Here is a 13,465-nt window from a genome sequence, read left to right as displayed (position 1 = left end):
CCCTCGCAGCCCCTCCTCTTCTCCACTTTAGGCCCATGAGGCCCATTAACCCCCCGGGGGGTTCCGGTAACCCCCCGGTACTCCGGTTTTATCCGAAACTTCCCTGGAACACTTCCGGTGTTCGAATATAGCCATCCAATATATCAATCTTTATGTCTCGACCATTTCGAGACTCCTCGTTATGTCCGCGATCATATCCGGGACTCCGAACCAACTTTGGTACATCAAAACTCATAAACTCATAATATAACTGTCATCGAAACCTTAAGCGTGCGGACCCTACGGGTTCGAGAACAATGTAGACATGACCGAGACATGTCTCCGGTCAATAACCAATAGCGGAACCTGGATGCTCATATTGGCTCCCACATATTCTATGAAGATCTTTATCGGTCAGACCGCATAACAACATACGTTGTTCCCTTTGTCATCGGTATGTTACTTGCCCGAGATTCGATCGTCGGTATATCAATACCTAGTTCAATCTCATTACCGGCAAGTCTCTTTACTCATTCCGTAATACATCATCTCGCAACTAACTCATTTAGTTGCATTGCTTGCAAGGCTTAGGTGATGTGCATTACCGAGAGGGCCCAGAGATACCTCTCCGACAATCGGAGTGACAAATCCTAATCTCGAAATACGTCAACCCAACATGTACCTTTGGAGACACCTGTAGAGCTCCTTTATAATCACCCAGTTACGTTGTGACGTTTGGTAGCACACAAAGTATTCCTCCGGTAAACGGGAGTTGCATAATCTCATAGTCATAGGAACATGTATAAGTCATGAAGAAAGCAACTGCAACATACTAAACGATCGAGTGCTAAGCTAACGGAATAGGTCAAGTCAATCACATCATTCTCCTAATGATGTGATCCCGTTAATCAAATAACAACTCTTTGTCTATGGTTAGGAAACATAACCATCTTTGATTAACGAGCTAGTCAAGTAGAGGCATACTAGTGACACTCTGTTTGTCTATGTATTCACACATGTATTATGTTTCCGGTTAATACAATTCTAGCATGAATAATAAACATTTATCATGAAATAAGGAAATAAATAATAACTTTATTATTGCCTCTAGGGCATATTTCCTTCAGTCTCCCACTTGCACTAGAGTCAATAATCTTGATTACACAGTAATGATTCTAACACCCATGGAGCTTTGGTGCTAATCATGTTTTGCTCGTGGAAGAGGCTTAGTCAATGGGTCTGCAACATTCAGATCCGTATGTATCTTGCAAATCTCTATGTCTCCCACCTGGACTAGATCCCGGATGAAATTGAAGCGTCTCTTGATGTGCTTAGTTCTCTTGTGAAATCTGGATTCCTTTGCCAAGGCAATTGCACCAGTATTGTCACAAAAGATTTTTATTGGACCCGATGCACTAGGTATGACACCTAGATCGGATATGAACTCCTTCATCCAGACTCCTTCATTTGCTGCTTCCGAAGCAGCTATGTACTCCGCTTCACATGTAGATCCCGCCACAACGCTTTGTTTAGAACTGCACCAACTGACAGCTCCACCGTTTAATGTAAATACGTATCCGGTTTGCGATTTAGAATCGTCCGGATCAGTGTCAAAGCTTGCATCAACGTAACCATTTACGATGAGCTCTTTTTCACCTCCATATATGAGAAACATATCCTTAGTCCTTTTCAGGTATTTCAGGATGTTCTTGACCACTGTCAAGTGATCCACTCCTGGATTACTTTGGTACCTCCCTGCTAGACTTATAGCAAGACACACATCAGGTCTGGTACACAGCATTGCATACATGATAGAGCCTATGGATGAAGCATAGGGAACATCTTTCATTTTCTCTCTATCTTCTGCATTGGTGGGGCATTGAGTCTTACTCAATTTCACACCTTGTAACACAGGCAAGAATCCTTTCTTTGCTTAATCCATTTTGAACTTTTTGAAAACTTTGTCAAGGTATGTGCTTTGTGAAAGTCCAATTAAGCGTCTTGATCTATCTCTATAGATCTTAATGCCTAATATGTAAGCAGCTTCACTGAGGTCTTTCATTGAAAAACTCTTATTCAAGTATCCCTTTATGCTATCCAGAAATTCTATATCATTTCCGATTAGTAATATGGCATCTACATATAATATCAGAAATGCTACAGAGCTCCCACTCACTTTCTTGTAAATACAGGCTTCTCCAAAAGTCTATACAAAACCAAATGCTTTGATCACACTATCAAAGCGTTTATTCCAACTCCGAGAGGCTTGCACTAGTCCATAAATGGATCGCTGGAGCTTGCACACTTTGTTAGCTCCCTTTGGATCGACAAAACGTTCCGGCTGCATCATATACAACTCTTCTTCCAGAAATCCATTTAGGAATGCAGTTTTGACATCCATCTACCAAATTTCATAATCATAAAATGCGGCAATTGCTAACATGTTTCGGACAGACTTAAGCATCGCTACGGGTGAGAAGGTCTCATCGTAGTCAATCCCTTGAACTTGTCGAAAACCTTTTGCGACAAGTCGAGCTTTGTAGACAGTAACATTACCATCAGCGTCAGTCTTCTTCTTGAAGATCCATTTATTCTCAATTGCTTGCCGATCACTGGGCAAGTCAACCAAAGTCCATACTTTGTTTTCATACATGGATCCCATCTCAGATTTCATGGCTTCGAGCCATTTTGTGGAATCTGGGCTCACCATCGCTTCTTCATAGTTCGTAGGTTCACCATGATCTAGTAGCATGACTTCCAGAATAGGATTACCGTACCACTCTGGTGCGGATCTTACTCTGGTTGATCTACGAGGTTCAGTAGTAACTTGTTCTGAAGTTTCATGATCATTATCATTAGCTTCCTCACTAATTGGTGTAGGTGTCACAGAAACCTGTTTCTGCGATGTACTACTTTCCAATAAGGGAGCAGGTACAGTTACCTCATCAAGTTCTACTTTCCTCCCACTCACTTCTTTCGAGAGAAACTCCTTCTCCAGAAAGGATCCATTCTTAGCGACAAATGTCTTGCCTTCGGATCTGTGATAGAAGGTGTACCCAATAGTCTCTTTTGGGTATCCTATGAAGACACATTTCTCTGATTTGGATTCGAGCTTATTAGGTTGAAGTTTCTTCACATAAGCATCGCAACCCCAAACTTTTAGAAACGACAACTTTGGTTTCTTGCCAAACCACAGTTCATAAGGCGCCGTCTCAACGGATTTTGATGGTGCCCTATTTAACGTGAATGCGGCTGTCTCTAGAGCATAACCCCAAAACGATAGCGGTAAATCTGTAAGAGACATCATAGATCGCACCATATCAAGTAAAGTACGATTACGATGTTCGGACACACCATTACGCTGTGGTGTTCCAGGTGGCGTGAGTTGCAAAACTATTCCGCATTGTTTCAAATGTAGACCAAACTCGTAACTCAAATATTCTCCTCCATGATCAGATCGTAGAAACTTTATTTTCTTGTTACGATGATTTTCAACTTCACTCTGAAATTCTTTGAACTTTTCAAATGTTTCAGACTTATGTTTCATTAAGTAGATATACCCATATCTGCTTAAATCATCCGTGAAGGTGAGAAAATAATGATATCCGCCACAAGCTTCAACATTCATTGGACCACATACATCTGTATGTATGATTTCCAACAAATCTGTTGCTCTCTCCATAGTACCGGAGAACGGTGTTTTAGTCATCTTTCCCATGAGGCACGGTTCGCAAGTACCAAGTGATTCATAATCAAGTGGTTCCAAAACTCCATCAGTATGGAGTTTCTTCATGCGTTTTACACCGATATGACCTAAACAGCAGTGCCACAAATAAGTTGCACTATCATTATCAACTCTGCATCTTTTGGCTTCAACATTATGAATATGTGTATCACTACTATCGACATTCATCAAAAATAGACCACTCTTCAAGGGTGCATGACCATAAAAGATATTACTCATATAAATAGAACAACCATTATTCTCTGATTTAAATGAATAACCGTCTCGCATCAAACAAGATCCAGATATAATGTTCATGCTCAACGCTGGCACCAAATAACAATTATTTAGGTCTAATACTAATCCCGATGGTAGAAGTAGAGGTAGCATGCCGACCGCGATCGCATCGACTTTGGAACCATTTCCCACGCGCATCGTCACCTCGTCCTTCGCCAGTGTTCTCTTAATCCGTAGTCCCTGTTTCGAGTTGCAAATATAAGAAACAGAACCAGTATCAAATACCCAGGTGCTACTGCGAGCTCTAGTAAGGTACACATCAATAACATGTATATCACATATACCTTTGTTCACCTTGCCATCCTTCTTATCCGCCAAATACTTTGGGCAGTTCCGCTTCCAGTGACCAGTCTGCTTGCAGTAGAAGCACTCAGTTTCAGGCTTAGGTCCAGATTTGGGTTTCTTCTCTTGAGCAGCAACTTGCTTGCTGTTCTTTTTGAAGTTCCCCTTCTTCTTCCCTTTGCCCTTTTTCTTGAAACCAGTGGTCTTGTTGACCATCAACACTTGATGCTCCTTTCTGATTTCTACCTCCGCAGCTTTTAGCATTGCGAAGAGCTCGGGAATAGTCTTATTCATCCCTTGCATATTATGGTTCATCACGAAGCTCTTGTAGCTAGGTGGCAGTGATTGGAGAATTCTGTCAATGACGCAATCATCTGGAAGATTAACTCCCAATTGAATCAAGTGATTATTATACCCAGACATTTTGAGTATATGCTCACTGACAGAACTGTTCTCCTCCATCTTGCAGCTATAGAACTTATTGGAGACTTCATATCTCTCAATCCGGGCATTTGCTTGAAATATTAAATTCAACTCCTGGAACATCTCATATGCTCCATGACGTTCAAAACGTCGTTGAAGTCCCGATTCTAAGCCGTAAAGCATGGCACATTGAACTATCGAGTAGTCATCAGCTTTGCTCTGCCAGACGTTCATAACATCTGGTGTTGCTCCAGCAGCAGGCCTGGCACCCAGCGGTGCTTCCAGGACGTAATTCTTCTGTGCAGCAATGAGGATAATCCTCAAGTTATGGACCCACTCCGTGTAATTGCTACCATCATCTTTCAACTTTGCTTTCTCAAGGAACGCATTAAAATTTAATGGAACAACAGCACGGGCCATCTATCTACAATCAAACATAAACAAGCAAGATACTATCAGGTACTAAGTTCATGATAAATTTAAGTTCAATTAATCATATTACTTAAGAACTCCCACTTAGAAAGACATCCCTCTAATATTCTACGTGATTACGTGATCCAAATCAACTAAACCATAACCGATCATCGCGTGAAATGGAGTAGTTTTCAATGGTGAACATCGCTATGTTGATCATATCTACTATATGATTCACGCTCGACCTTTCGGTCTCAGTGTTCCGAGGCCATATCTGCATATGCTAGGCTCGTCAAGTTTAACCTGAGTATTCTGCGTGTGCAAAACTGGCTTGCACCCGTTGTAGATGGACGTAGAGCTTATCACACCCGATCATCACGTGGTGTCTGGGCACGACGAACTTTGGCAACGGTGCATACTCAGGGAGAACACTTTTATCTTGAAATTTAGTGAGAGATCATCTTATAATGCTACCGTCAATCAAAGCAAGATAAGATGCATAAAAGATAAACATCACATGCAATCAATATCAGTGATATGATATGGCCATCATCTTCTTGTACTTGTGATCTCCATCTCCGAAGGACCGTCATGATCACCATCGTCACCGGCACGACACCTTGATCACCATCGTAGCATCGTTGTCGTCTCGCCAATCTTATGCTTCCATCACTATCGCTACCACTTAGTGATAAGTAAAGCATTACAGCGCAATTGCATTGCATACAATAAAGCGACAACCATATGGCTCCTGCCAGTTGCCGATAACTTGGTTACAAAACATGATCATCTCATACAATAAAATTTAGCATCATGTCTTGACCATATCACATCACAACATGCCCTGCAAAAACAAGTTAGACGTCCTCTACTTTGTTGTTGCAAGTTTTATGTGGCTGCTATGGGCTTAAGCAAGAACTAATCTTACCTACGCATCAAAACCACAACGATAGTTTGTCAAGTTGGTGCTGTTTTAACCTTTGCAAGGACCAGGTGTAGTCACACTCGGTTCAACTAAAGTTGGAGAAACTGACACCCGCTAGCCACCTTTGTGCAAAGCACGTCGGGAGAACCGGTCTCGCGTAAGCGTACGCGTAATGTCGGTCCGGGCCGCTTCATCCAACAATACCTCCGAACCAAAGTATGACATGCTGGTAAGCAGTATGACTTATATCGCCCACAACTTACTTGTGTTCTACTCGTGCATATAACATCAACACATAAAACCTAGGCTCGGATGCCACTGTTGGGGAACGTAGTAATTTCAAAAAATTTCCTACGCACACGCAAGATCATGGTGATGCATAGCAACGAGGGGAGAGTGTGATCTACGTACCCTTCTAGACTGACAGCGGAAGCGTTATATCAACGCGGTTGATGTAGTCGTACGTCTTCACGATCCGACCGATCCAAGCACCGAAACTACGGCACCTCCGAGTTTCAGCACACGTTCAGCTCGATGACGATCCCCGGATTCCGATCCAGCAAAGTGTCGGGGAAGAGTTCCGTCAGCACGACGGCGTGGTGACGATCTTGATGTTCAACTGTCGCAGGGCTTCGCCTAAGCACCACTACAGTATTATCGAGGATTATGATGGAAGGGGGCACCGCACACGGCTAAGAAAACGGTCACGTGGATCAACTTGTGTGTCTAGGGGTGCCCCCTGCCTCCGTATATAAAGGAGCCAAGGGGGGTGCGGCCGGCCCTAGTAGGAGGCGCGCAGGAGGAGTCCTACTCCTACCGGGAGTAGGACTCCCCTCCCTTTCCTTGTCCAAGTAGGAGAGGGGGAAGGAAGGGAGAGAGGAGAGGAAGGAAAGGGGGGGCGCCGCCCCTCCCTCCTTGTCCAATTCAGACTAGGGGGAGAGGGGGCGCGCGGCCTGCCCTCACGGCCCCTCCTCTTCTCCACTTTAGGCCCATGAGGACCATTAACCCCCCGGGGGGTTCCGGTAACCCCCCGGTACTCCGGTTTTATCCGAAACTTCCCCGGAACACTTTCGATGTCCGAATATAGCCATCCAATATATCAATCTTTATGTCTCGACCATTTCGAGACTCCTCGTTATGTCCGCGATCATATCCGGGACTCCGAACCAACTTCGGTACATCAAAACTCATAAACTCATAATATAACTATCATCGAAACCTTAAGCGTGCGGACCCTACGGGTTCGAGAACAATATAGACATGACCGAGACATGTCTCCGGTCAATAACCCATAGCGGAACCTGGATGCTCATATTGGCTCCCACATATTCTACGAAGATCTTTATCGGTCAGACCGCATAACAACATACGTTGTTCTCTTTGTCATCGGTATATCAATACCTAGTTCAATCTCATTACGGGCAAGTCTCTTTACTCGTTCCGTAATACATCATCTCGCAACTAACTCATTTAGTTGCATTGCTTGCAAGGCTTAGGTGATGTGCATTACCGAGAGGGCCCAGAGATACCTCTCCGACAATCGGAGTGACAAATCCTAATCTCGAAATACGTCAACCCAACATGTACCTTTGGAGACACCTGTAGAGCTCCTTTATAATCACCCAGTTACGTTGTGACGTTTGGTAGCACACAAAGTGTTCCTCCGGGAAACGGGAGTTGCATAATCTCATAGTCATAGGAACATGTATAAGTCATGAAGAAAGCAATAGCAACATACTAAACGATCGAGTGCTAAGCTAACAGAATGGGTCAAGTCAATCACATCATTCTCCTAATGATGTGATCCCATTAATCAAATAACAACTCTTTGTCTATGGTTAGGAAACATAACCATCTTTGATTAACGAGCTAGTCAAGTAGAGGCATACTAGTGACACTCTGTTTGTCTATGTATTCACACATGTATTATGTTTCCGGTTAATACAATTCTAGCATGAATAATAAACATTTATCATGAAATAAGGAAATAAATAATAACTTTATTATTGCCTCTAGGGCATATTTCCTTCACTTTGTTGCATGTTGAGGGATAGTTATGTGATCCAATTATGTTATTATTGCTGGGTTTCGTAGTAATTTCAAAAAAATTCCTACGCACACGCAAGATCATGGTGATGCATAGTAACGAGAGGGGGAGTATGATCTACATACCTAGTAGATCGACAACGGAAGCGTTTGGTTGATGTAGTTGTACATCTTCACGATCCGACCGATCAAGCACCGAAACTACGGCACCTCCGAGTTCTAGCACACGTTCAGCTCGATGACGATCCCCGGACTCCGGTCCAGCAAAGTGTCGGGGAAGAGTTCCGTCAGCACGACGGCGTGGTGACGATCTTGACGTACTACTGCTGCAGGGCTTCGCCTAAGCACCGCTACAATATTATCGAGGACTATGGTGGCTGGGGCGCCGCACATGACTAAGGAATAGATCACGTGGATCAACTTGTGTGTCTCTGGGGTGCTCCTGCCTCTGTATATGAAGGACTAAAGGGGGGAAGGCTGGCCGGCCAAGGAGGGCGCGCCAGGAGAGTCCTACTCCCTCTGGGAGTAGGATTCCCCCCCCCCCCAATCCTAGTTGGAATAGGATTCGCGGAGGGGGGAAAAGAGAGAGAGGGGCCGGCCCCCTCTCCTTGTCCTATTCGGACCAAGGGAGGGGCGGGGCACGCTGCCCATGTAGGGCTGCCTCTTCTCTTTTCCACTAAGGCCCATCATGGCCCATTTAGCTCCCGGGGGGTTCCGGTAACCTCCCGGTACTCCCGTAAAATCCCGATTTCACCCGGAACACTTCCGATATCCAAACATAGGCTTCCAATATATCAATCTTTATGTCTCGACCATTTCGAGACTCCTCGTCATGTCCGTGATCACATCCGGGACTCCGAACAAACTTTGGTACATCAAAATGCATAAACTCATAATATAACTGTCATCGTAACCTTAAGCGTGCGGACCCTACGGGTTCGAGAACAATGTAGACATGACCGAGACATGTCTCTGGTCAATAACCAATAGCGGGACCTGGATGCCCATATTGGCTCCTACATATTCTACGAAGATCTTTATCGGTCAGACCGCATAACAACATACGTTGTTCCCTTTGTCATCGGTATGTTACTTGCCCGAGATTCGATCGTCGGTATTCCAATACCTAGTTCAATCTCGTTACCGGTAAGTCTCTTTACTCGTTCTGTAATACATCATCCCGCAACTAACTTATTAGTTGCAATGCTTGCAAGGCTTGAGTGATGTGCATTACCGAGAGGGCCCAGAGATACCTCTCCGACAATCGGAGTGACAAATCCTAATCTCGAAATGCGCCAACCCAACATGTACCTTTGGAGACACCTGTAGAGCACCTTTATAATCACCCATTTACGTTGTGACGTTTGGTAGCACACAAAGTGTTCCTCCGGCAAATGGGAGTTGCATAATCTCATAGTCATAGGAACATGTATAAGTCATGAAGAAAGCAATAGCAACATACTAAACGATCGGGTGCTAAGCTAATGGAATGGGTCATGTCAATCAGATCATTCACCTAATGATGTGATCCCGTTAATCAAATAACAACTCTTTGTCCATGGTTAGGAAACATAACTCATCTTTGATTAACGAGCTAGTCAAGTAGAGGCATACTAGTGACACTCTTTTTGTCTATGTATTCACACATGTATTATGTTTCCGGTTAATACAATTCTAGCATGAATAATAAACCTTTATCATGATATAAGGAATAAATAATAACTTTATTATTGCCTCTAGGGCATATTTCCTTCAGGTCTCCCACTTGCACTAGAGTCAATAATCTAGTTCACATCACCATGTGATTTAACAGCAATAGTTCACATCACCATGTGATTAACACCCATAGTTCACATCGATATGTGATCAACACCCAAAGGGTTTACTAGAGTCAGTAATCTAGTTCACATCGCTATGTGATTAACACCCAAAGAGTACCAAGGTGTGATCATGTTTTTCTTGTGAGAGAAGTTTAGTCAACGGGTCTGCCACATTCAGATCCGTATGTATTTTGCAAATTTCCATGTCAACAATGCTCTGCACAGAGCTACTCTAGCTAATTGCTCCCACTTTCAATATGTATCCAGATTGAGACTTAGAGTCATCTGGATCAGTGTCAAAACTTGCATCGACGTAACCCTTTATGACGAATCCTTTTTGTCATGTCCATAATCGAGAAACATATCCTTATTCCACTAAGGATAATTTTGACCGCTGTCCAGTGATCTACTCCTAGATCACTATTGTACTCCCTTGCCAAAATCAGTGTAGGGTATACAATAGATCTGGTACACAGCATGGCATACTTTATAGAACCTATGGCCAAGGCATAGGGAATGACTTTCATTCTCATTCTATTTTCTGCCGTGGTCGGGCTTTGAGTCTTACTCAACTTCACACCTTGTAACACAGGAAAGAATTCTTTCTTTGACTGTTCCATTTTGAACTACTTCAAAATCTTGTCAAGGTATGTACTCATTGAAAAAACTTATCAAGCGTCTTGATCTATCTCTATAAATCTTGATGCTCAATATGTAAGCAGCTTCACCGAAGTCTTTCTTTGAAAAATTCCTTTCAAACACTCCTTTATGCTTTACAGAATAATTCTACATTATTTCTGATCAATAATATGTCATTCACATATACTTATCAGAAATGCTGTAGTGCTCCCACTCACTTTCTTGTAAATACAGACTTCACCGCAAGTCTGTATAAAACTATATGCTTTGATCAACTTATCAAAGCGTATATTCCAACTCCGAGATGCTTGCACCAGTCCATAGATGGATCACTGGAGCTTGCATATTTTGTTAGCACCTTTAGGATTGACAAAACCTTCTGGTTGTATCATATACAACTCTTCTTTAAATCCATTAAGGAATGTGCTTTTGTTTATCCATTTGCCAGATTTCATAAAATTGCGGCAATTGCTAACATGATTTGGACAGACTTAAGCATCGCTACGAGTGAGAAAATTTCATCGTAGTCAACACCTTGAACTTTGTCAAAAACATTTTTCAACAAGTCTAGCTTTGTAGATAGTAACACTACTATCAGCGTCCGTCTTCCTCTTGAAGATCCATTTATTTTCTATTGCTTGCCGATCATCGGGCAAGTCAACCAAAGTCCAAACTTTGTTCTCATACATGGATCATATCTCAGATTTCATGGCCTCAAACCATTTCGCGGAATCTGGGCTCATCATCGCTTCCTCATAGTTCGTATGTTCATCATGATCTAGTAGCATGACTTCCAGAACAGGATTACCGTACCACTCTGGCGCGGATCTCACTCTGGTTGATCTACGAGGTTCAGTAGTATCTTGTTCTGAAGTTTCATGATCATCATCATTAGCTTCCTCACTAACTGGTGTAGTAGTCACAAGAACAGATTTTGTGATGAACTACTTTCCAATAAGGGAGAAGGTACAATTACCTTATCAAGTTTTCTACTTTCCTCCCACTCACTTCTTTCGAGAGAAACTCCTTCTCTGGAAAGGATCCATTCTTAGCAACGAATGTCTTGCCTTTGGATCTGTGATAGAAGGTGTACCCAACAATTTCCTTTGGGTATCCTATTAAGACATATTTCTCCGATTTGGTTTTGAGCTTATCAGGATGAAACCTTTTCATATAAGCATCACAATCCCAAACTTTAAGAAACGACAACTTTGGTTTCTTGCCAAACCACAGTTCAGATTGTGTCGTCTCAACGGACTTAGATGGTGCCCTTTTAAACATGAATGCAACTGTCTTTAATGCATAACCCCAAAACGATAGTGGTAAATCGGTAAGAAACATCATAGGTCGCACCATATCTAATAAAGTACGGTTATGACGTTCGGACACACCATTACATTGTGGTGTTCCAGGTGGCGTGAGTAGTGAAACTATTTCACATTGTTTTAACTGAAGGCCAAACTCGTAACTCAAATATTTTACCTCTGCGATCATATCGTAGAATTTTTTTTTATTTTCTTGTTACGATGATTCTCCACTTCACTCTGAAATTCTTTGAACTTTTCAAATGTTTCAGACTTGTGTTTCATCAAGTAGATATACCCATATCTTCTCAAATCATCTGTGAAGGTCAGAAAATAATGATACTTGCCGCGAGCTTCAACACTCATCGGATCGCATACATCAGTATGTATTATTTCCAATAAGTCAGTTGCTCGCTCCATTGTTCCGGAGAACAGAGTCTTTAGTCATCTTGCCCATAAGGCATGGTTCGCAAGCACCAAGTGATTCATAATCAAGTGATTCCAAAATCCCATCAGCATGAAGTTTCTTCATGCACTTTACACCAATATGACCTAAACGGTAGTGCCACAAATAAGTTGCACTATCATTATTAACTTCGCATCTTTTGGTTTCAATATTATGAATATGTGTATCACTACGATCGAGATCCAATGAACTATTTTCATTGGGTGTGTAACCATATAAGGTTTTATTCATGTAAACAGAACAACAATTTATTCTTTTACTTAAATATAACTGTATTACAATAAACATGATCAAATCATATTCATGCTCAACGCAAACACCAAATAACACTTATTTAGGTTCAACACTAATCCCGAAAGTATAGGGAGTGTGCAATGATGATCATATAAATCTTGGAACCACTTCCAACACACATCGTCACTTCACCCTTAACTAGTCTCTGTTCATTCTGCAACTCCCGTTTCGAGTTACTAATCTTAGCAACTGAACTAGTATCAAATACTTAGGGGTTGCTATAAACACTAGTAAAGTACACATCAATAACATGTATATCAAATATAATTATGTTCACTTTGCCATCCTTCTTATCCGCCAATCACTTGGGGTAGTTCCGCTTCCAGTGACCAGTCCCTTTGCAGTAGAAGCACTTAGTCTCAGGCTTAGGACCAGACTTAGGCTTCTTCACTTGAGCAGCAACTTGCTTACTGTTCTTCTTGAAGTTCCCCTTCTTTCCTTTGCCCTTTTCTTGAAACTAGTGGTCTTGTTAACCATCAACACTTGATGTTTTTCTTGATTTCTACCTTCGTCGATTTCAGCATCACGAAGATCTTGGGAATTGTTTCTGTTATCCCTTGCATATTATAGTTCATCACGAAGTTCTACTAACTTGGTGATGGTGACTAGAGAATTCTGTCAATCACTATCTTATCTGGAAGATTAACTTCCACTTGATTCAAGCGATTGTAGTACCCAGACAATCTGAGCACATGCTCACTAGTTGAGCGATTCTCCTCCATCTTTTAGCTATAGAACTTGTTGGAGACTTCATATCTCTCAACTCGGGTATTTGCTTGAAATATTAACTTCAACTCCTAGAACATCTCATATGGTCCATGACGTTCAAAACGTCTTTGAAGTCCCGATTCT

Source organism: Triticum urartu, chromosome 1 (assembly GCF_003073215.2).
Source record: "Triticum urartu cultivar G1812 chromosome 1, Tu2.1, whole genome shotgun sequence".
Classification (NCBI taxonomy): Eukaryota; Viridiplantae; Streptophyta; class Magnoliopsida; order Poales; family Poaceae; genus Triticum; species Triticum urartu.
The sequence above is the reverse complement of the archived record's forward strand: the minus strand, read 5'-3'. Positions refer to the sequence as shown.